General features: G+C 37.2%; 1 protein-coding gene across 10 annotated transcripts in view; it reads right to left on the minus strand.

The window, feature by feature from the left end:
• Positions 1-26046, minus strand: part of BNC2 (basonuclin zinc finger protein 2) — a 414097-nt gene that overhangs the window by 150668 nt on the left and 237383 nt on the right. The window lies entirely within an intron of this gene.

Consider the following 26046-nt stretch of genomic DNA (forward strand, 5'->3'; position numbering starts at 1 on the left):
TGTAACACCAGGGATCCAAAAGAGGAAAAAAATATTGCTGCTACTATATATTCCCATTTAAGTTTATCCGTTTGGCAATAATGCAAAAATATACATTTTAATATGCTCATGTTCTAGTGAAATGTTGATAAAATTAAAACACAACATACAAATATTATTAAAATAGTACTTTTATTCTGCAGAGTTTCACTTAAATACTTTGTTAATCTTTTGCAGACATTTTGAAAGATACTTCTGTTAGCCCAGTAAGACCTAACATACTTCTGGTATCATTTATCACTTTCCAGTTCCTTGTTTGTTTCTTGCTTGATATATTAATTCCATTTTCATTCCTATTTAAAAAACACACACAAAACGACCCTCCTTTTATTTTAATGGTGATGTAAGAAAATAAGTTTAAATTTGTTTTAAGATCAGATGTAGACAAGAAAAAGGCATTTATGTGAACATTTTATATCTGGAACAATTCAACTGTTATCTTAGAAAACTGAAAAACGCACTCAAAACTCTTTCATTTCTTTGCAAGTACTTTTAAAAATCATCTTGCCAGTTTATATTATAAAGTGAATCCATAGAAAATTAGCATAAATGAAGTGTAACTTTTTTATGGATAAAAACCTATGCTGACGAATTGTGCTCAAGCTGACCTATGCTCCTAGACTACAGTTAATAAATTTATCTCATACATTTAGTTCTAATTTGCATGGAAATTCTGAAGACAGAAGGAGTTCAGTCCGATCATTCACAGATTAACAATCTACTGTAACTACCTGAAGTGCCAGGAAAAGATCTCTCTACAGCTTTATGTGCAATCAATGATTACTGTTTTGGATGAGGGGTGTGTGTGTGTGTGGGGGGGGGGGCAGAGGTATGGGGCTACCTGAAATTGCACTTCTATGTCTCAAAGTGATGCTCATTTACACACTTCCAGATGCTCATATTCCTGGAATCATTTGGATTTTTGTGTGAACTGTCTCATTTGTAACAGACAGCACTTGAAATATCATTAATACGGTTGGGCCAACTTCCATTTACAGAGAGTAAGACGGAATGGGCTCTTACTGTTCCCTATGCTTCGGATCAGGCAAGTTGAAACCACTTCTCTTTCATTAATGAACATTAAATCTATAGGTCCCTGTTCGGTTTTTGACGTCAGAGTCCTCACTGTAGACTCTTTTCTTACTTCACCTCTATCCCAAATGTGCTCCTCTGTCACCACGAGGGAAATAATTGTACAATCTGCCTGGGAGTTCAGGGTCTCTCTTCCAGTGTGAACAGTCCAATTATATATTAGTTAGGGAGGCTGTAAACCTTTGATGTATGTATTAGTGATTAAAGGGATCAGTAATAAAAAATAGGGACACCAAAGGAAGTGCTGACTAAGCAATCATAATACACAGAGGATGCCCCCCAAATGGATACACATTTTAAAGGAAGGAAAAAACGGTATTTAAATTGTAATACTCAATATACACTGATAACAAAAGATGAATACAAGTCATCTGTATACATTTTTTTGGCACCCCCGGTCTGTATTTGGAGGTTATAAGGGGAAATGTTTCTCCCGAAATTCCTTATTTCAACTTCAATAGTTTACTAACTGCTCAATATATTAGAACATCCCATATCAGAAATAGCTTCTTTAAATGGCATTAGTTAATGAACTCACAACTTGATTGTACTATGGTAAAAACAAAATGAAAAACAAAACGGTTTAGAGGACAGTGTTTCTACTAAAAACAAAGTACTTTACAATTATAAATTCAGATATGGCAACCAAGTTGACATTAAAATATTTATATAATCTGAAGTGTGATAATAAAAGCTTTCATAAATTCATAAAAAACATAAAAAACAAAAAAATTAAGGGATGACCAATAAAGAGAGAAAAATCTCTCAAGGACTATATGCTAACTCTGGCAGAAATGACATACATACTTTAAATCATTATCTTGATATTTAATTATTTTACAAAAGTAGTCTATTTTGCATGGTGTTTAAAAGTCCACTTCGTCAACTTTAATTATAGCTATATTCAGGACCAGAACAAATTAAGAGACAGTGGATTTGCTTTATTTTTCTGTATATTTATTTATTCACTGGTTGAATCATTGATTCACTTACTCTGAACTAGTTTATGACTCAAATGTTTTCTCTTCCTAAATAACTTCATGCATATGGCACATTTGGGAATTAAACTTTTCAGATCATCATTTTTTTTTCTTTTTTATAAATTCTACTCTTTTTGTACCTAAACATACAAACATTGGAACACCTCAACTCCTTTTGTATATAAACACTTAAGTACTGGAATATCCATTTTGTATTTCTATGAATTCCAGAAGGTCTATTTGTTTTAAATCCAGATTTATATAGACTACAATTGTTCCTTAAGGGAATTATATATATTTAAACAATATGGTCTAAATAAATATTTTGAGTAAGAAACTATTGTGGCTTCAAAGGAAGTTTTATTCTAAATAACATTTTTGAAACGGCATAAAACTTTGACACACTATTTATTCACAACAAAACAGAACCAATGTGATCCCTTGCCAACTCACCCACACTTAAAAAAATAAATTATCATAAAACTATCAAAGCCGGTTAAGCCTCAAAAATGTACATGCTTTACAAGGAGACAGTTGAGAAGAGTAGACTTGGATAAGTTTTCATTTTTATGAGCACATTCATTTCTTCCTTCATTCAGTTACCCCCTCACTGCTGGGCACTATGAACTATAGAAAAATCCAGAGATGGCGATCAAGTGGCAGAAAGGGGACACCAAGAAATGTGAGAATCATTCAGTCAGACAGTTCCCACCTACATAGCAGGGATCCTTCTGCAGGTCAGGCTAACTCAGGCTCTCAACCCCTCCATGCCTTCAGGACTGACTCATCCAAAATGCCAGGTAATTTTTTCCTCCGTTCTTACATGACCAGCATTCCCAACTCCCCACAAACAACAACAATATTAATATATTTCCTTATGCTTGCAAATTATTAAAATTATTCCGTCTACTTACCTTTACCATGGATTTCTTGAAAGAAAAATCCATGCACCCAGTACCCAACTGCTATCCAACTGCTTCCACTTCCTCATGACCACCTACATTTTAAGTTTGCAATCTGAATTCTGTCCAACACATCCCGAAACTGCTTTCTCCAAGAGAAATGTTCTCATTACCTCTGGTCCCTTTTTCTAGTCTCTTTGTCCTCCCAGACCTCAATGAAGCTTGTGGCACTCACTCTGCTTCATAAAGACCAACTATCCTAGTTTTTCTGGCAGCAACTTCTCACTCTCTTTCCACTGTAAATAAATACAGGTGTTTCCCATGGCCAGGCTCTTCAGACTTTAATTTGGCAATTCCATCCCCTCCTACAGCTTCAAATATCATCACTACGCAAAAACCATCACTTTGGAGCCAAGTACTGTGTTAAGTGGCAGGAAACGGAGGGCAGAGTCCCTGGATTCAAGGACATTCAGTCAGAGTACGAGGGCAGTGGGGCTTAGAGGGGAGACCCTAAGGACAGAAGCAGGCATGAGAAGCACCATCTCTCCCTGTTTACTCCTGCCTCCTCTTCTACCAAAGGTAGGATCTATTTATTTACTTCTAACAGTGAACCGCTCACTACCTGTTATCATTCCTGATAGTGAGAGTTACTGGAGAGTTGCCATTTGCCACATCTTCTGCTAAAAACTTTACAAACATTAACTCTCTTCATCCTCAGAAAATACCACAAAGTTGGCACTATTATTACCTTTATTTCACAAACAAGGAACGTGAGGCAGAGATAATTAAGTACCTGGCCTACGGTCGCTCAGCTAGTAGAGTCACAGGACTCAGACCCAGGTCTGTCTGTGTGAGCTCTCCATCACTGACTGGAAATCCTGAGTAACAACCTCCTTCACAGGTAGCAGTCATGGGGCGGGCCTCTCTACCTGCCCACCATCAAAGCCCCACTGTGTGTTTTTAACTCCTGCCCATCTTTCAGATTTCAACTCAAATATTCTTTCCAATTACCCAGGGAAGTTGCCCTCATCTGCTAAGCAAGGCAAGTCCCCCATTAGTCTCCTGTGTCACAAGGGCCCTTTTTGTCATGGCCCTTTTTGTCATAGCTCTTATCACAGTTGTGAACATGATATTTATCCTTTACTATATTTATTTATCTGTAATCTATTGTAAATATATATTTATACGTCTGTGTGATTATTTAAGGTCTGTCTTCTCCTCTACAGTTTAAGTTCCATGAGCATAGGGCAACATCTCTGTTGGGCAAATAAGACGTACTCAAAAGGCACTTAAAGAAACACATAATTCTCTGAACCCCTCACCTCATCTGTAAAATGACGGTAACAATAACATCACAAGAGCGTCTAACGACGTAAATGAAATAATGAATATAAAGCATGTGACGCTGTGCCTCGCAATAGCAAAAGCTCAATAACCATTTATGAGCTCAAGAAACTTTCCACATATATTTGAATTATTTTTTACTTATGATTCTTCCCAATGTAGTAAATTTTTTCCAACACCTTGTAAAATGCTTAACACATATTTAGTCTTAATTAATAAATGAATACTTGGACATACATGAGGCCATATTATTCATACGATAATCCTCTACAGTGGGTACAACAGGGATTATCAGGTTTAATACTGGGGTTCAGAAATGTTTATATGGGTGTTACATGGCTTTTAAATAGTAGGGTGGACTTCCCAATTATTAATCAGTTTATTTCTGTTAGTCATAGAAAAGGAAAAACACATACAATTAAAACCAGTATATTATAAATACATTCTAAAGTATATATATAGTAGGCTAATTTAATATAAAAACATTTAATCCAGTATTGGTCACTAACACTTTTATATTTGAATATTAAATAAAAGTACATTTGAAAATATTCCGAATGAGTTGCAAAGCCCTACTCAAATAATAGATTCTGTTACTGCTACAACTGAAGTCTCTTCAGCTTTATTTTACTCATAGCTGGCTTCAGCTGTGCAAGTACATGTGAACTGAACATCACTCTTCTCACTAAATGACATTTCTCAGGAAAGCACAGATAGATGCTTCAGCTGATACTTAGTGTACCTTACAAAAGAACCTTACACAAGCTAATTAATAACGCTCCTATTAGCTGTTCCTTGTTCAGGAACACTTGCACAATTTAGCTGACACAAAATAACAAAAGGCAAAAAATAAGGCCATGGGGCAAATAGAAACATAAAACACATACTCTGAGGGAGCAATCCTAGAAAGGAAACTGTACACACACCAAAAAAATCCACTAAAAATAAAACTAACTTCAGTTCTGGGTATTTTCACACACACACACACACACACACACACACACACACACACACACCAAAACGAAACAAAAACACACCAAACAACAATAAAAACTATTTTCATGGAGCTCCCTTCAAGTGTTCATTAACTATGGCCAAACTTCCCACATATAACTAAAAATCTGTCTTAAATCCACTTTCTCCGTGTTCATTTCTAAGGAGGACACCAAGATTCACAACTTGGATTATGAAATTTTAGCTCAATCACTTTTAAATGTTTAATGGGTAAGTGCATGAACTGCACTCAAACTATAGAAAAAGCTGCTCCTTAATACAGCATATACTCTGTCCCATCAGTTTGTACTGTAAAGTTAGGTGGTACAATCGAGGAGTATAAATTCATTGCCTATAATGAATATCAGTGACAAGTTTCACTGTTTTGATTTTTAACAAGAATAGATTTCTTAATAAATTGAATTTTCTACTTTGAAAGTCACCAAAGTAGGCATCATAAATATGTAGAACTGGCCAACCATCCATGAGGATACAAAGTAATCTATGTTATAATGAACTCTTATTAATTCATCACTGCATATGTTATTCACCTCTGACTATACATACAAGTCCCAGAAAGAAAGGTATGCATGGTGTCAAAGGTCAAATGGACTTTTTTATAGGGTGGGAAAACTGTCCTTCAAAGAACTTTATCTAAAAATAATACACAAATACAAATATAGAAACTAACTTTTCCAGGATAGTCACAGAATCCACTGCAGTAATTACAAACAGCTACCAAACATTATAAATACAGTGATCTTGTACATAACCAAAAAGATGCACCGAGATCAGTAAGACTTCCACACACATCTATGCATCCTGTGTGTGAGGATCTAAGACAGTACTTTAAGCACTGCCACAAAGATTCTAAAGAACTCACACAGTAGTAATGGTAAGACAGGAAATAGGTACCTGTATAATTTTCAGGACAATTTCTTTTTCCCCCTTCCATTTTCACATGGTACAGAAAACGAATGGAAAAGAAATGACTTTCAAAAGGAGTACTTTGAGTGTTGGCTAAGACTTGGAACATCTATATGATATTGACTTTGTAGAAGAACTCATTATCCTAAATTTGGCCAGGTCACAACGCAACTTGAGCAAAGAATGTCATTATTTTGCATGGTGGACAGCTTCTGAGCTTACTTATGACCAACATGAACTAGACAACTGCATGAGAAATTTACTTTTACTTGATTATAAAACTCATACATGATGAAAGTAACAGTATATCCACTTGTAGCGCTTTAGGATTTTGCAATCAGGTATCAGAACAAGTCAAGAAGATGTGGGCTGAATAGACGTACAGCATTAATTAACAGACCTACAGTTTTAAATATCCAAATAAGTTTTATAACTTTCATAACCTGAAAAGTCTTATATAACTCTGACCATGAGAGTATTAATATACATCTATAGTTGTAACAAGGTGGGTATGATTTTTGTATTTATACAAAGAGACATGTAAAACTGAGTTTGAACGGGCAATGCTCATCAGAAGTGATTATCAATGATTATAAAGTTTTCCGTAAAAGTTAAAGGCTCACAGAGTGTTAAACTGTAATGTAAATGCCACGACTCATAAAATAATAGTAATAACAGCAAATGACAAGCAATGAAGTTTTTCTGCCTGCTTAACAAAACCCATTCAAAAATTCACATAGTGGGAAATTAAAGCAAAAGTATGTATCATATTTGGTGGTAAAATAAATTAGAAAACAAAGAATTAACCCTCGAATAGAAGTTTCCTTAAAATCTGTCTAATTGTGTGCTTTTTTTTTTTAAGATTTTATTTTTTTTTAATTGGGGAAGGGGAACAGGACTTTATTGGGGAACAGTGTATATTTCCAGGACTTTTTCCCAGTCAAGTTGTTGTCCTTTCAATCTTAGTTGTGGAGGGTGCCGTTCAGCTTCAAGTTGTTGCCCTTTCAGTCTTAGTTGTGGAGGGCACAGCTCAGCTCCAGGTCCAGTTGCTGTTGCTAGTTGCAGGGGTCGCAGCCCACCAACCCTTGCGAGAGTCGAACCGGCAACCTTGTGGTTGAGAGGACGCGCTCCAACCAACTGAACCATCCGGGAGCTCAGTGGTAGCTCAGCTCAAGGTGCCGTGTTCAATTTTAGTTGCAGGAGGCACTGCCCACCATCCCTTGCGGGACTCGAGGAATCGAACTGACAACCTTGTGGTTGAGAGCCCACTGGCCCATGTAGGAATCGAACCAGCAGCCTTCAGAGTTAGGAGCATGGAGCTCTAACTGCTTGAGCCACCGGGCCGGCCCCTGTCTAATTGTTTTTAATGTCATACGAAGAAACAGCAACCTGATTAAAATGGTCATTTCATTATACCCATGTGCTCTGAAATTCTTGATGTCTTTTCAACAATTAGATCTTGTCACTGAATAGATTTGAAAACACAGGGTCAGTCCAGACTCACTGCATCATCTTCACAATAAACTCATCAAAAACTGAAAAGAGGTACAGTGGGAAAAGATAGCCTTTGAACACTATTTACTGTTAAAAATCAGGAACTTCAAAACCCTTATTTTGAGTTTCCCTTAAAAGGTATGATTTTCCCCCATCAACTGGCAAATGGATAAACAAAATATCCAATATTTAATGGAATATTACTTGGCCATAAAAAGAGATGAACTATTGATACATAACACAACATGGATGAGCCTTGAAAACATCATGCTTAGTAAAAGAAGCCAGTCACAAAATACCATAGAAATGATTCTGTTCATATGAAACATTCGGAACATAGAAATCTGTAAAGACAGAAAGTAGTTGGTCATTACTTTGGGTTTGGGGGGGGGTTGTAGCTAGTGTTTGTTGTGTTTTGAGGTGATGAAACTTGCAAAAATAACTGTGATGATGGTTGCACATAATTGTGACCATACTAAAATCCATTGAATTTTACACTTCTAATGGGTAGAATGTATGGCATGTGAACTATATCTTAATAAAGCTGTTTAAAGGGGGGAGAGAAAAACCCACTACATCACCTAGTTTCTTCTAGTGGTGTAAAATCATTTAATTCATAAGATACTAGTCCCCCAGGAGACATAATGTAGCATAGTATCCATCTTTAACCCAGTAGGTTTCAATACCAATGCTAACTCAGTGAATAAACAGAAGGCAGAAGGCAAAAGAACAAAATAATTTCACTGTTGATTAGATTTGAAAAATCCTTTCTACTTTGAAAATGGCAAAACCTAATATATCCATTTAAAAGTTGACAATTATTTTTTAAACCTGCTACCATTTTTCTATCATGAAAATCCAGATCGCTTCAAAAATGTGGGGGAGGGGACTCTCAGTTATAAAGTACAGCATTCTAAGGATCAAGATCCAAAAAAAAGTCTACGGGAATTTGTTTAAAATTGACAATGGTGAACTCTGTATACTAGCAAAAACAGTCCTCAGTTTACTGCGATGAAAACATTACTTCAGCAAAAGTCAAGAAATGAACTTGGTTTAGGGGGAGTGGGTAAAGGGGGAAAACCACAAACTTTTCAGTAGATGTTTCTATGTCATTGTGAATATTTGTATGACTATGTGAATATGTAAATACAAACAGGGAGAAAGGGACATACACATCGGCATATAAATTTTCACAGACATGGATCCAATGAGCATCTATAGTCATTATCTTAGGACCACAACCTACTATCAATTGACATGAGGAAGACCCCATTTAAATAATTTAGGAGTTCAGAGAAAAAACCAACAGCGGGATATAGCCAATTATATAAGGAAAATACCCATGTTTCTATGGCATCAAAGCATATGCAGGCTTTGGAATATGTGTGTTATGTTTTTCCCCCCAATTAAATTAGGCCTATGGTAGTACACGCTATTTTGTTAGGCCATTAGTAATATTAGAGAAACAGGAAATGAAAAGGCATTTCAATTTGGGCAGAAACATTTTATTTTCTTACCTAACAGTTAACAATTAAGATATCCCATTTATTGCCTGTATGCTGACAAATTTTACAGACTATTTAGGCAGCTGTGATAACATAACTAGAAAGGAAATATTCTTTACATGAACATATCATCTAATTGAAAATAAGGAGTTAGCTCACCGTAAAAAATAACCACATTTTAACTAAAATCAGTCTACATTTACCAAAATGCATAACTTTATATAAGGAGCACCTCTGATATCATATGAATGCTAAGTAATATTCATCTCATTTCATCTTAATGTTGAGTCAGCAATTTTGTATTCCATTGATATACATTTTATTCATTTTCACTAATGCAATTTGAAAGGTGGTAATGTGATTACATTTCTCTGCGGCACTCATGAAAACAATTACTAATATAATATGATAGGCAAGACATTAATAAGGAAGGGATTTATAATGAGATGCAAGAAGATTTATAAACCTTTAAGCACTTCACAAAGAAATACCCCTCATTAGGCAAGAAGCAAGACAAGATAAAAAGATAAAGCCTCAATTCTGGTATTTCAGAAGCAGCGTCAGTCCCAGGAAGAACAATTTGCATGACGATCCGGACTTTGGTGACCAAGCAGAGATGTGCAGGAGGAGCCCAAGGTTTGGCCCACGCTGTGCCAAACGTAAGACATCATCTTAAATTGATGATGCCTCTTCTTCCCAGACAGTCAGCATGGGAAGGACTCCTTTCAAAGAAGGAGACCCTCTAAATCTTTATCCTCTCTAAAAGGAGCCAGCCGCATTAGTTCAAATGCCAAAGCCCAGTAATCAATCCATTTACTAAGCAGGTGCCTAAGGTGGATGACCTTTTAACTAAATTTACTCCTCTAGGTTTGTAAAAAGAATTTACCCCAGTGAAGAGACGAGTGGTTGCATGGTGGGATGTGTCCTTGCAAATGACAACTCTGATTACCCAGGCCAATTATTAGCCTTTGTGAGGCTAGTAATACCCCATGTTTGTACAGGGCTGAGAAGCTTGCATAATACTTCAAATACACTCTCGTATTTAATAATCAAAACCCCGCAAATTAGAGATTTTTCCAACAGCAGAAAAGGAGGCTCGGAGATATCTTTAAATAGCCAGTAATTTGGGGCTCCTTCCACTCTGCCGGTATTCCAGAGGCAATGAGCTGAATGACCTCCCTGCTACCCTCCTCCACAGTGAGATTTCCTCAGCTATTTTTTCAGTTCCGATAGGCGTTTAAGACCAAGTAGGAGATGTGGATGAAACTATACACAAAGGAAGAGGAGTGGGTGAGGGTTTAAGCAACTTGAAAAGACGGGAAAATTGTTAAGGAAGCAGTTACCGATTTATACGAAGGATTTTTTTTTACAAACAAAATGGTACATTTTAGACAGAGAAAGTGACCCTGAACCGCTTTCTCTGGAGTCTTTAAATGGTTATATTAAGAAAGTCCAAAATCTGAAAAAAGTGAGACAAAATATTCCCAGGGACATGTGGTTTATTTCACATCGTCGTACTTCTCCACCTGTCTTGGGATTGCCCATTAGCAGCAAAGCTCAACAAGCATTTCAATACCTTCCATTGTGCGTATAACTGTGCATCATAATTATGTCTGATTATGGAAGAATATGTTTGCCCAAGAGCAAACACCACCTCAGGAATCATACCTATTACAAATAATAATAATGATATGATGAACAGTCTACATGTCCTTTTATACTCTTATACGTTATTTATGTTAGGTCCTGGATTCCCCACAGGTCAGTGCTGAGACCCGGACTGGCTTCATTAGAGTGTCATATAAATCACAAAAGGCACATCTTGATTTTACCACTGGCTAGAGTCACTGAAATTTTTCAAGTGAAACCTCTCAGGTAATACATTTTTTTTTAAAAAAAACACACAAATACAATATTATCATTTCTTCTAAAAGGTGGTTTTCTCAAATTCAAAGGGCTCCATTCAGATGCTCAGAGAAATCCCACAAATTTCTACGGAATCCATAAGCATCTGAGGGTAAAACGTGCCCTTGGGTGTTGAAAAAACATTATTCTCTTTTTTCTTTTAAAGATTAGTTGGTTTAAAAGACAAAGAGAGACATATATTTATAGAGAAAGACAGCAAGGAACAGACCGTCCAGCTGCTAACAAACGCTTCAACATCACTGAGCAAACGAAGAGACCTACGCAATGGCTGTCAGGAACTCTGAGCTAACTCTTGAAAATTAAGAAATAAATAGAAAGCCTTGTGGAAAAAGAGGGAGTCTTCCAGAACAATATTAATGTCATCTTGGGCATGTGGACTGGGTTCAAATGTGTGTCAGCTGAATCAACATAATGGGCTATAACAGCTCCGAAGCAGATAATATGGTCCATTGGGTCAATAATCCGTGAACTAAGAAGGATTTACTTGATAGACTATAAATGGTTCATAAGAACTCAAGAATCACTCCATCAGATCAAAAATCCAATTTTCATATGGTGCCTTTCTACGAATTAGCCAAAAGAAAGTAATAGCTCTGAAGGAATTCAAGGTCTATCAGTCAAAAATTTACTTTTTAAAGAACAGCGTAGAGGAGGAAGTAAGAATTAAATGGTTCCCCCTGCCATGAACTAACCTGCTTTAAGGGGAAAAATACATTTTATGATGGAAAGCTAATATACCACAGGAAATATTCAAGGGGCTTTTCACATTTTCCTATGGGTGCTTGAATGTATGGATCCAAACAAATGAAATGCACACACATATGCATTCTCTCGCTTTTTCTCGCTCTCGCGCGCTCTCTCTGCCTCCCTTCCTTCCCCTCTACTTTCCCTCTACTTTCCTCTCTCCCTTTTCTCTCCACATAGCTACACACAACAACAAAACAAGACTGTATTTCTAGGATACAAACATTTAAAAATGAAGATTTTTGTTTTGTTTTTGCTTTTTTACATGATTTGTATTGTGGGTCTGCTGTGAGAGGCCTGTGGAGACATTTGGGACAGCAAATAAATATTGGCAAGCTCTTTCATTTTCATGTGTAGGAAAGCAGGCAGAAGAACTACAGAAGATAAACAGTAAAAACTACGTTTTCAACATTTAAGAGCGAGAAGAGGGTCAGTTTCTTGGATGGCTAGAGCTTCCATAGCCAGGGTTTACAGATAACTGCAGCTTCTGCCCACTATAGAATGCAGAGAAATAGTAGCCTTTATCCTGTATTTGTGAATTTCATTACATAGTCACACTAAGTGATAGTGGTTGCAGATTATATTTTTTAATGTAAGCATATCTGTGTGAATAACTGTATTTACTACATTCATGGCAACAAAGAAAAGCAGAGAAAAATACTCCAAAAGTATAACACGCTTTAATTAGAATTCTTAACAAGAAAGAATTCCTTTACTAGGGAAGAAAACGTGATCTATCACCTCTCTCTCAAAATGCTATTAGCCTCTCTTTATCATAAGGACAAGAAGCAGGAATCCTTTTCTTTTTACAGGAGTAACTCTGAATAAAATAATAGGCGTTTTTACATTAAAGTGTATTAGCTATTGACATCAGCTTGGTCCTCTTAACTTTTACACAAGGGAAAGAAAAATTCCAATAATTCTGAAATAGACAGATAAAACTTTCCTCTGTGGCTACGGCCCTGTACTATTATATGCAACTGCTTATTTTTAAAAAGAGCCTTATTGGTGCTCTCTGAAGGATTTTCTTTTATACATAGCTTTATCCTATAATTTTGTCCCTGTTGGGCACGCTGCCTAAATTTAAACACAAACAGTCAAGCAATGAAGAAACATTAACACATTTACTGTGAACAAAAACTCCCAGTTGCACAGTGAAATTTTAATACATTTCAACTTATCTCTTTTACTAATGGGGAGAGTACAAACCCTGCAGGAATTCGCTCTGCAAACTGGTAATTACAGTAGATTCACTTTTTTATAATGCATATGTATCGTCAGACACAAAAAAACCTGGCTGCCCTTTTGATGTAGGTTACAATAGGAATGTTTTAAAAATTATGAAAATCTACAGCAATTCTAAAGGAATGCATTATTTCATGGAAAACTGTCTTTTAACTCTGTATATGGACACAAATAGACATATACTTAGATATTTGGTTTGCACACCAGAAGGAACAAGCCTTATCAGCATGTGCTTTTACGTAAATTTCCCCATAATCTTAGTGTACAGAATAAATCCATTCCTTTTTGTACAAAGCTAGATGTGATTCTGAATAACATAATTTATCACATAAAGATGATATTCTTTCATTCCTTGCCCGGTTTTTCTATTTTGTCCCCTCTAGTGTTAGGGATTTAAATCTATATATTGCGATGTCATAGAATCTCTTCATTAAATAATTAAGGAGTCAAACCAATAATTTCTCTCTTAGTATAGGCATACCTGCCCCTTGATGAAAAAGACACTACACACATACCTGCAGAGAACAAGAACTATATCCTGTAATATTAATAATAGTAGCACAGAGAGTTGACAGAAATGAAGTAAAATCTCTGCTGCTATTCACATCACTTGCTAGGCACTTTACATTTATTTATCTATCAAATGTTTGGTTCCATCACAACTTTCTAAGAAACTGAAATCTGATAGACTGCTAAGAGACTATCAACATATAATTTACATTAAACTCATGGTTCTAAGTATTGGCATACAGGGGGGGAAAATGAAAGCAGAGAAAGTTTTTAAGCAGACAATTTTTGTAATATTTTTTGAATTAAAAACAATAAATGAAGCTACTGAAACGTCCATCTGTAACTGAGGGGCAACTCTAAATTCCAGGGGTATCTATCTGAAAAGTGGAAACTACAAAATTCATGTAAAACATATAATATAAAGTACAAAGTTTTACAAAAGATGCAAGTGGCTGTACAGAAATAATTTCTTGGCCCTCCCACTTCAGATAAGAGGGTGGTAAGAGATATAAACAATCTCAGAAGATTTGGCTGTGGCAGAATCCACTCAGCATTATGGGGAAGAGACATGTTAGATATATTAGAAAAATGTATCCTAGTCTAAGGACACATACCTACGTCCTCTTCAAGGTAGTACTAGTGACATTCTAACCTTAGGTCTCCCTGTCCTTACAGAACAAAATACCTCTTCCCTACCATTATCGCCTCTCTGCTCCCTAAGGCTACATACATAATTGCGTGCCTGCAACAAAGCAAAGCAAAACAAAACAAAAGAAGAAAGAAAACTAGAGACATCACCGTTCAAAACCAGGCATGTAAGGCATTGGCTGTCACGGGTATTGCTCCTTGGGCAACACCTACTGCTTCTATCGGGCAACAAAATGACACACTTCTTGTGTTTTTTTTTAATTGCCATAAACACACACACACACACACACACACACACACAAACACACACATATAGTCTTTCCTTAAAGTCAGTTTTTACAGCTGTCCTTTTCCTTCTTTGATTCAAGTGTTACTAAAAATATCAAGTAACTGGTGACTTTAATAGGACTTAACAGAAGTACACCTCTAGGACAGTTACATGTAAAACTTCAGCCTCTGCAAAATCCATTCACAGGATATAAACACAACCAAAAGAGCAACACCTTTGAAATGCATGCCGTCTATTATAGACAAAGCATCCATGCTTTCATTTGCTAAGTCTAGTACTCCAAAGACAGTGCTAGAAGTTGTGAAACATAAACAAATATACCATCTGCTCCCTCCGAACTGAATTTTGAAGGTAAAGTGATCTGGGATATGAATTTCACACCAACCATATTCAAGTACTTTAAAGGGTTAAATCATGATTCTTGCACTAGAGTGCTTCCCAACTTTCTTAGGGTCAAAAGGAAAGCAGAAATTCAATATTCCGATTTCCTTGCTGCGAGCACAGCAATGGTTGTGAAGGAAAGCCTACATAAGCAGCCCTTCGTGACAAAACACTCACACCCTTCTGACACCTTCTCCACATGAATGGGTCTCTAGATTTGTCTTGCAGTCAAGGTAAAAAGTAGGTGGACGGCGTCAACTTGATTTCCCTGCACAGGCTGATGAAATCCTCTCGTTGCAACTGCTTTCCTGCTCTGGAAAGGAATGAAATGGTCGAACTCTTATAGAATCCTGCTTAGGAGGTAAGTAATACATGAAAAACAGGTAACGTGTTAAGGTATGTTTAACACTTTCATACATTCCAAATGCTCTTTAATGACCTAGATGGCATTTCCTATGTTGTGGTGCCTCCACCTCTTCAATACGAGCACCGTTGGACAAGCCAAGCCAGTATATTATGGGATGACGGGAGGATCAAATACACACAAAGCTTGCAGTCTGCAAAGAATGACAAAGGGAGATAGAAGCAGTCAACAGAGTTTTACTGCTTTTATCACTCACTCACATTTAGAACTCTGATATATAAGAAAGCTATACTGAGACTACAACACATATTTTAAATAATCCAAGAGATACCCTAAGTAGATGACCACAGACATTGCTTTTCATAAAACTGGAAATCAGTGCCCAAAACAAAAAACAACAAAATACAGAGCACAAGTTAGTTTTCTGCAAAGTAGCTCAGTTTTGTAAGATACTGTGTTTCCCCAAAAATAAGACCTAGCCAGACAATCAGCTCTAATGCATCTTTTGGTGCAAAAAGTAATATAAGACCCAGTCTTATATTATATTATGTTATATAAAACCAGCCCTCTATTATAGTATAAGACCAGCCTTCTATTATAGTAAAATAAGACCGGGTCTTATATTAATTTTTGCACCAAAAGACGCATTAGAGCTGATTGTCTGGCTAGGTCTTATTTTTGGGGAAACACGGTAACTTTTTTACACTATTTGCACCATTAGCATGTTCCACTTGGGTGAACCACAAATAGATCAGGAAAGCACAATTCAATATGATTTCACTGTCACATTATCTGATTATCCATAGAACTGGCAGTGAACATGTTTTAATATTTTATGTTTGATCATACCCAGTAAATGTGAAGCTACTGTTTTAATTGCAAAATGTATTACCTGTGTTCAAGTTAACACCGAGGCATAGCTGCCAGATCATATGCCTCGGATAGAACTAAAGTAAGAGGGGTAGAATGTTAAGTGGGTGTGTATTTGCACAGTATTATATTCTTTTAGACTACTAGTCCACGGATTCAGCTGTTTACCTCCTAATCAGAGATGAACACATCGTAGAGTGAGACTACATGATGCTCATGTAGCCAAATTCTAATTATCAAAACATCATTTGCAATATTTATCTCCATGAAAAATATTTCTGATTCTACGTGTCAATTCATTGACATAAAGATCCCCCCAATTAACCTACTTGCTTAACTTTAAAAAGTTAGTGATAGGGAGGAAAACTCCAGTGGTGCTGAAACTGGAATAAAGTGGTGGTGTTATATCAGCTACTAAAGCTTGTTTGTGTGTGAGGCTATTACATCCAAGTTTGTAAGTTGAGGCTCTCTGCAAACAGGTGTCAGGTACATTCCTTTTCATTTGGGAAAACAAAACATGCAAAGAACAAGGGTAAGAAACGTAAAATGTGTGCTTATAATGCCTCCAACTGAAACTACGTCTTGCTTTAATTCCGAGTCACGGAAGGTAGAACCGGTGCCCCTTTTCTTTTATTATTTAGACATCTTAAACCAGGGGTGTCCAAACTTTTTTCAACGTTTTTCACCAAGGGCCATATGCTGTAAAATACACAAACAGCCGGGCCACTCACTCAAGGTGAAGTACGTATTGCCTCACCTGGTTTATTTAAGTAAACTAAATATATTTTTGGAATTTGCTGCGGGCCAATTAACAATGGATCGCGGGCCACAGTTTGGACACCCCTGTCTTAGATGGAGCACGGAGTTTGCACACTGAAGATGAGGTTTACCAATGTGCTGAGAAAACAAAATTTCTTAGCACAATCTCATCTTTTGCAATGGGCCACGTGTTTCCCCTTCTTTAAAAAACGAAGCAAAACAAAATCCTTGTCTATTAAATATAAAGAACAACAAGCATATATCAGAGTCATCTGTGGCACTAGGCAGAAGCATAGCAGTCCAGGACCACACTCCAGAATTAGTGAATGAGAATCTCAAGTGTACTAGCACAAGCCCGACAGGGAGGGCGCCTCCTCACATTTTGCACCCTGGGCGCCTGAGAAGCCTCACCCTACTCTCAGCCCCGTAATTGTTAATATTAATTGTGATGCTTGTAAGAGGCATGGAACTGTGCTGAGAACTAAATGAATGGGAAAAAAAAAAAAAAAAAAAGCAAGAAGATGCTCTGTTTGAAGGACTTCAGGGGTGAAGGGAAATCCCAAACTTGTTTCACATCCCTTTGGACACTGTGAGGGAAGTAAGGAGTTTCCTGAGGAAGCCTTCAGGAGCTTTTCCAAAGTTAGAAAGCAGAGCCTCTCCCAGGGAGCTGTGGTCCAAGCCAACTGCTGAAGCAAGTTCTCCTGACCCTGAAACTGATGGAGAAAGAAAGAGGAAGCTAGGGAGGGCCAAGATCTGGGTACCTAAATGGCTATCCATTTTCATTTTAAATGGATGCAGGGAAGAGGCATAAATGATTAATAGGACTAATCAATTCCCTTAGTAATTCCCTTCCTTCCTACTCCCACCACTCACCAATTTTTCAATATGCATTTAAGAAAGTAGAGTTTGCCTACAACTGGTAATGAGTGCAGTTACACATGTCTATAAATGCAAGGCAGGTGATACCTGTACATTTTAAAAGGTAATGTATAGGAGAGGCCAGCATAGTGCCTCCAATATGTCTGCTCAGTAATGTTTCTCTTCCCTTGCCAGTTCCCTCCTTTGTACCTAATAATTGAAGTATGGAAGACATATACAACAATCAAGTTGTGACATACTTCAAAGTTTCTAAGGACAGGGTGCTAATCTGCTTTCGTGTGTGTGTGTGTGTGTGTGTGTGTGTGTGTGTGATTCCAAACCCCTTACAGCAACTAAATCCTTCATTCCAGACCTTTATGAATACAAAGCAGGTTCTTCCGATAATTTACGATAATTGTAAGTGAACTGGGCAAAATGGCTCCCAAACTGACTTTTGAAAGACTGATATGCCCTCTTCTGGCTCCTTATTTAAGAAAAAAAGAAAAGAAAAGAAAAATGTTAGTTTATTAGATGCATAAAAACCTGAGGTAAAGAACGGTCTGTTTATTTACTCTATTACTAATAACTGTAATTACATAATAGAGATTTTCACAGATAGGTGATAATATTTGGTGGTCCCAATATTATGAAAGCTGAGGACATCTTCTAATGACATGGTGTTCAGCAAAGTGGCTTTCAATGAAGTTTTCCCCAAGTCAAATAACCATGCTGAAGACAATATACACCGCAGGAACAGGGGTCAGGAAAGGAAAATCAAAATGTGTGTACCCACTGGCAAAATCTAACATAAAGTCCTCCTCTCGGTGCCACACGCTCCATCAGTGCACCCAGTGTACATGCCCACGCAGGCCTGCGTTCACAGCGCAGGGACGACAGCAATGCCAATTAGTGTCAGCAGTGATGGGGTTTTAGTGATTCGGCCCTTTGTCTTAGAGGAAGTGGGCTGCAACCACCAACTTACTGTACAGAGGCAACCTAACAACCCATTAGATGGAAATGACTTTCCAGCCACTTCCTCCAGGGACTACATCAGAAACTGATGGCTTAGACAGATGGGAACATTTTTACATTTCTGTATTAACTGCGTTCGGGAAGGTGGATTTTTATCATTTAATGCTGCCCGATCTTCATTGCATCTCCTTTCTCCTCTGTTATTTCTCATTCCCTACAATATTGATATACAATATTACCTGATAAAAGGATGAACTGAATTACTTTAGGTATAGAGGGAGCTGTCTCATTGTATGTATTAAGAGCATTCTATGGGTCATGCACTAAGACTTTTGGGAATTGCTAAAAAAAAAGAAATTTCATTACTGCAATACTGTTCTGGAGTAACATTCTGTGTTTTGAAAAGATGTTGATGGTTACTTTTCATGCCTCCAGCTGTCACACTAATATTAGGTTTGATGAAATCTATCAAAAAGCAAAGTAACCCTACTCCTTAGTCTAGGAAAGAATGGAGTCAGGCACTGCAAATGGGAATGTTCACCCCTTTGTTGCAAAGTCAAGGCTGGGGCTCTATCCAGCTTTATAGTCATGGGCACGTGTTGTTACAGTGCTAAAAATAAAATTTACTTCCATTCACAGCATGAGAGAGAATGCTAATGGTTTACAAGAAAACATGCTATCAGTTAAAATTTAAATGTTCATATTCTTTAAAATGGGAATTCAAAAGCAAACATAGGTTTATTAAATGCAACCCATGTAAATACTTGTTCAACCAGGTTTGTCGTAACTAAACCACTCAAAAGCAGTCCACATGCTAAACTGCTCAGCTGAAGAATATCATTGTGAAACATGAAACATCCATGTCCATAAACATTAATTATCAGCAATAAGCAGACGTCAAGCACTTTCATAACAGAAATATTCAACAATCACAACACCCTTTCTGGTCCACCATGCTTCAGTTTGGACAGACCCAAAAGGACATGGGAGGATGGACGTACTATGAAATCTGGCAAAAATGTGAGGTTTTTCAGTAATATTTTAAGGTGGACTTCAATACCTCAAATCTACTGTTACTGTTCCTGCTCATAAACTCAGCTGAGTTTATGGATAATACAGTGAGAGATGTAAAGTTTTCTTTAATATTTTTCTGTTTAGGTTCTCTTAAAAACCTTTCTCAAGCTCCCGCTAACAAATTAGATGTCTTATAAAACATCAAATGTGGAACATTCTGTCACAGTCCTGATTAAAATGTATTTAGAAATTTCATACAAATTGTCAATTTCCTTCCTTGCTCAAACCAAATATGAAAATATATAAAAGTACATCAACTCTAGTAAATAAAACTTTGTAGGTGTTTGTATACCAAATAAAATCTTACATAAATAACACTAAAGGTCTAGTATTTCATTCATTGGGATGTTGGCAAGATAGTCGATTCTTTTTATCTTGTTCAAATTAATTTATGGTTTTAAAAACACTAACAATTTTCCTGATTATTCAACAGAAATATAACTTACTATAAAGCAAATATCTAGGCACTACCTTAATTAGAACCTCTTTCTCTCTCTCCCTCTTTCCCCCTCCCCTTCTCTCACCCTTTTTCTGAATGTGGATGTATATGGAGATTTTTTTTTTTAATTTATAAAAGAGAAGCAGTTCTGTTAATATCCATTATATCCCAACCCTTTTTAATTTTATGAAGCCAACACTGAACTACTATGCTTATTTTTGAAAAGCTACCGACATAATTTGAATTCACAGCAAAATTCATAAAGCTTTCTTCAGCTATAAATTCTTCTCAGTTAAAAAGATCTTGTAAGACAGTCGTGATGGTTGCACAACACTTTGTACTAAAAGCCACTGAGTTGTAGACTTTAAGTGATGAATTTTATGTTATGTGGATTTTACCTCAATAAAAAAAAATGGACCTTGTAAAACAAAAGACAAAAATACTTCTGGGTGTTGGTCTGTTTTTATGTGTTTGTTTTAGTTAAACTAGTAAGGTTACCGTACCAAACAAATCCTCCCATTCTTGGGAATTATAAAAATAGAGTATAAATTTTAATGGATACATCTCCTTCAACACAGAGTTCATATAATGCCTTTCATACATGTCAAAAAAACAAACAAACAAACAAAAAAAAAACAAGTCATTATTTTAAAAACAGCACATTTAACACTATAATTGCTTTTTTAAAAACACACTGAATAGGCCATGTCAATACAAGGAATACCTAATTCACTGGAACTAAATTAGTAAGCAGAATCAAGAGAGGAAATATCCTACTTCAAAATATAGTATTTTTAAGAATATATTCTTGTTTTCTTTCCATATTTCATATGTTTTCTGGAGAGTTAGCTAATAATACTGGCCAACGCTTATTATGCACTTAACGGTACCGGTACCATATACCAAGCACTCTTCTAAACATCTATACAGAAAAATTCATTTAACTCTGACAATTAGGCTAGCAGGAGAGTATCACACTATTGTTACTTCTATTTTACAGGTAAGAAAACCAAAGCACAGGGATAAAAATGAACTTTCCCAAGACGGAGCTAGGATTCTACTCCTACAAGTCTAGTCCACTATCCAGGCTCTAAACCAGTAGGCTTTACTACATCACAGTTTTGCAACCTTTATTATGTCCCATAACTACCATGAAGTAACAAGTGCTACATCATTTGTTTTCCTTATTTAACATCTAAGATGGACTGAAATCCAAAGTAGGAATTTCAGAAAATATGAAATGGGAGGATATTATAGCGCCAGAATAGACTGGAACCATGAAAACTAGTATTTTTAGAATTCAGAGTACACATTGATAGACATACGTCAAATTTACAAAGGAGTTAGTCCAATCTCTCAATAACTTTTTTTTCATCCAGTCATTTAGAAGACCCACCCATCAAATGGAAAAAGGGTTTACAACTTCAGTGACGAGCAAGTTTGGGACCCTAAGTAAGAGAAGTGATTATTTATAAACTAGTTAACATGTGTATTTAGAACAGAGAATAAAGAAACGTATAGAGGACAGAAATTTAAGAGAACTGATAAAAATATTTTTTAAAGGAATTCACGTGAAAAGGTAACAATAAAAAAGATTATTCTAGCAGAGACTGTGAAGGATGGATTAGAGGAGGAAATAAATAGATACTCAGTGTTTAAAAAGGGGTTCACTTTGATCAAAAGTAATGTGAGACCTCAGAGAAAGAAAAAAAAAGCGGAAACAAAGGCAGATGGAGACAATAATAAGGGAACACAGAGGAAAGGGGATGGCGTTCCTATGAGGTGCCATTTAAAAGCAACACAGGACTCAGTCCACAGTTGTGAACTTGGTCATAACCATTTTAACTTTCAAGGTGGTTTAGGTCTAAACACGGGATCTGTGAGAAAGGTTTCATTTAGGGGAGAATTAATACTTTTATTATATTCTTGTGGAATACATTTGAAGGCAAAAAAATAAAATAGCTTTTGGTTATCCTACCTTATAAATCTTATTTAAAAATACACACAGAAACTAACAAGCCTACTTGAACATAGCATATGTGCGAATATATTCATATATGCTACACAGATGCTTTTATTATCAGATGAGGTCCTTTTTAGATTCTTGAAATTGGAGGTGATGTTTTCCTACCCTTTCGAGGCAGTTCAGACTTCCAGATGGAAAGCCCCTTAATATTCCAGTCACAAGCTCTAGTAATCTAATTTATAAATTGACAACTTTAAAAAGAATGCAAAACAAGGAAAAGAAATTTGGATCCCATGAAAGGTAGTGTGAAAGCACAATTTTTAATCAGTCAGACAGAGTCTGTGGGACCCCCAGGTTATTTTTCTTACTATTATCTGCTCCCTGGTTTCCAAAATCCCCAAGGAGGAACTGGTGGTCATACTGCCAGTAGCGACCACACAGAGCCGTTTACAGTGAGAAAAGCTTCAAGAAACTTTCGGCAACTAATTCACACCAAGGGAAGGCAGGAGAGAGAAGAGCGGGAAGGCTGTGATTAAATCTACCCTTATCCTCCATTTTCCATGAACAGAGAAAGATTCCTTAAGGGTACTGTCCACTTACTGTGTGGCCTTGTGTAAGTCAGTGATCTTCTCTGAGACCCCCGTCCTTCATTTGCAGCAACAGAATGATACTATTTTTTTCCACGGGGTTTTTATCTCTATTAGTGATCGTTTGTTTAAAGAGCCTCCCACAGTGCCAGACACATAGTAAATGGTAAATGAAGAAACTATTATTATGAGAATTAATCCTTACCTTACACAAAATAAGCATGGAAAGAAAATACATGTCTGATATAAACAGTGTATGGCTTCCAGACATACAGTTTATATACATTTAGATATGCCCTCACCCCTTAATACCAAAGCTGGTGTCATAAAAAGAGCATCTGACAGGAGGTGGGAGTTGGGGACCTAAAAACTTGAAGTAGTACTTCCAAATTATCATGCGTGTGAACTCGAAAGAGGCAACAAATCAAATTCTACACTTCAACTTCCTCTCCCATAACATGCAAGAGGTTGGAATACACTCCAAATATCCTCCACGCACTAGGTTCACACATTTTATAACAATGTACTTGCTTTTATTATGTGCTTATGCTTCCTAAATGCCATACCTCTCCAACCTCAATTTAGTCTCCTGACTAGGAAAGAATGTTTGGTTCTTTGGTGCCTAGAACCCTGCCCTGTGAAAGGAAGATGCTCAATGCTGGCTGGGAGATGAGAGGCTGGCCGACGTACAAGGCTGGATAACTCTGATCACTGCTTGGCTGGAGAAAATGGCACCCCAGGGGGACTTTCAGAGCCACTATTCCCAGGCTCTACAAGCTTTTACAGTAAAAGTTTCAGAAATGAAACCATCAGTCCAACTCATATTTTCTGAGTTTCTCCTCTGTGCCAGGAACTACAGATGACAACGCTGTACTGCAAGATGGTGTCCTCGAGAAACGGAGTCGGCAGGATAAGTAAGCAATTGAAAGTAGAGTGGGGGTAAACACACACACGGTGTATGATGCACAGAGGTGGTGTACCTGTGACCTGTCTCCTTGGTAAAGAGACAGCTTCACCGAGGAAAACTGAAGTGGGAGCCCAAAGGTCCAATGGGGAAAATGAGCATCAGTTGCTCCCAAAGAATTTGGAACTCGACTGGAAGACAAGCTAAATATAAGGATACAGATATAAGTACACAAACCATATATACCCTGTGACGATTAAGACTGAACTTTACTCTTCTATCTTTACAGAAATGGGGAGCTGTCTCCTCTTCTTCCTTTCCTTGTGTTACAGGTAGTAAATGAACATGGTTAACATGGCTACAGACGCTTCAGGCCCCTGGATGCAGAGTTGTACCCAGGAGAGGTGCCTTATGGAATGTGTACTATCCAGCATAGCTCTGTTCTGGTTCTTAATTCAACCCAAGCTGGAGAAAAATCTTTTCTGTAGGACTTCCAGAAAGATCAGTGTTCTTTTTCTTTGTAGCAGCAGGGTTCCCTCTTCCCCTCCATTTCTCCGTTAAGTCTTGAATCCCTTACCTGGCTTTCCTTCTCTTCTGACCTTTTCCCTTGTTCCCCAGGACTCACTGTCCTCAGTCTTGACTGAACTGAGAGGTAGAAAAAATAGATTTGACTTGGTTTTGTTCTTATTGTTCTCTGCTTCCCACTCAGTCATTTAAGTTGTCTTTTGTCCGAGGATCACAAGCTCTTAAGAAGGTGAGTCACCTCTGTTTTATCCCTTAATAACAAATCACTCATATCTCGTACATATTATGGGTAAACATAATGTATATCCCCAACAATTCTACAGGAAGGGCCTGGCAACATAATCTAGATGTTACACAGTGCAAAGGTGGGGGTGGGGGACGGGTGGCAAAGGATTCAACGCACCATGTAAGCACAGCCAGAAGGATCACAGTGCACGGAAATGTACCTAATCGTGCAACAGCCGACCGAGACGCCGCATCTGACACATTTTAAATCACACTCATGGAGTGCCCACTGGGAGCCCTGTTTGCTCATCTGACGGTTCTCATGCCTGCCAGATGCACAATTATAATTAGGTTCTCTAAAACTTGAAAAGAATGACCAAAGAGTAACATTTTCACTGAATATCCCCAGAAGGAATCTGAGGTTCCCAACAATGTATGTAAGGGAAGCAGAAGCACATTGTAGACATGAAGCTGAAGGGGTAAGAGGCCTATGAGAAACCGACAAAATACTCGAATGATTATAATTTGCCAGGCTTCTATGGGGCTGAACTGAAACAGAGACAGGTGTCTGAGTTTACCCAGCAGAATTCAAATGGAATCAATGAAGTGAATCCAATGGACACCTGAAGAAAAGTTTCTATCTGTTTTGAAATAGGCCTCTAGTCTGTGGTAAGCTTCACTCTTACTCTAACCCAAAGCATTTCACCTTTTCGTGCTTCAGAGTTCAAGCACACCAACAGTGGGAAGACTCCGAGGGCACGGCCTCTTCCCAGGGCACACCATCACGTACGTACAGAACATAATTACCCACGAGTACCCATTTTCAAGATGATGTATGTAGGGCAGACTCTGTTGCTCAATGGCACTTAAAAGAGATATTTAATGTGTTGTGATAAAGCAAGGAGAAAGTAACTGTCAGTTAGGCTGCCATTTCTGTCATACTTTTTAGATAATATAGCTCCTGTAATTATACTGTGGTTCTTTATATTAACTCAGTGAAAGCTTGCTTGCTTTTAGCATGAAAAGAATTTATGAAATTATAGAAACAGACTGAACACAGCAGTTCATTTGTTGAAGCAATTATCCAGATTCTTGTCAAAAAAAAAAAAAAAAAAAAAAAAAGTCCAAGCAGGAGACTGTGATGTTCAAGAAATGGTTCTAATTCTATGCTCTAATATGTACAATATGTCTGTGGTTGTGCTGCATTATTTTAATAAACTGCAGCCGAAATATATTTGTCACAACACAAAGGAAAGGTGCTATTAATCGTCCTGCCAGATACTTTAAATTAGTCACCAAAGGGTCCAGCCAGAGTTCCTTCTACAACCTGCAGATGAAGAGAAAGGCTCATTGGACAGTTTTTCCTATGGGACCAGAAGGATTTTTTTCCAGTATTTTGAATTAACTGGAAAAATGATTGTAAAGTGAACTGGTGTCACAAATGCTACTTTTAAGCGACTTTTGAAAATCCAACACTGGACACC

This window comes from Rhinolophus sinicus, chromosome 16 (assembly GCF_057876585.1).
Source record: "Rhinolophus sinicus isolate RSI-liver-muscle chromosome 16, RSI-T2T, whole genome shotgun sequence".
Taxonomy (NCBI): domain Eukaryota; kingdom Metazoa; phylum Chordata; class Mammalia; order Chiroptera; family Rhinolophidae; genus Rhinolophus; species Rhinolophus sinicus.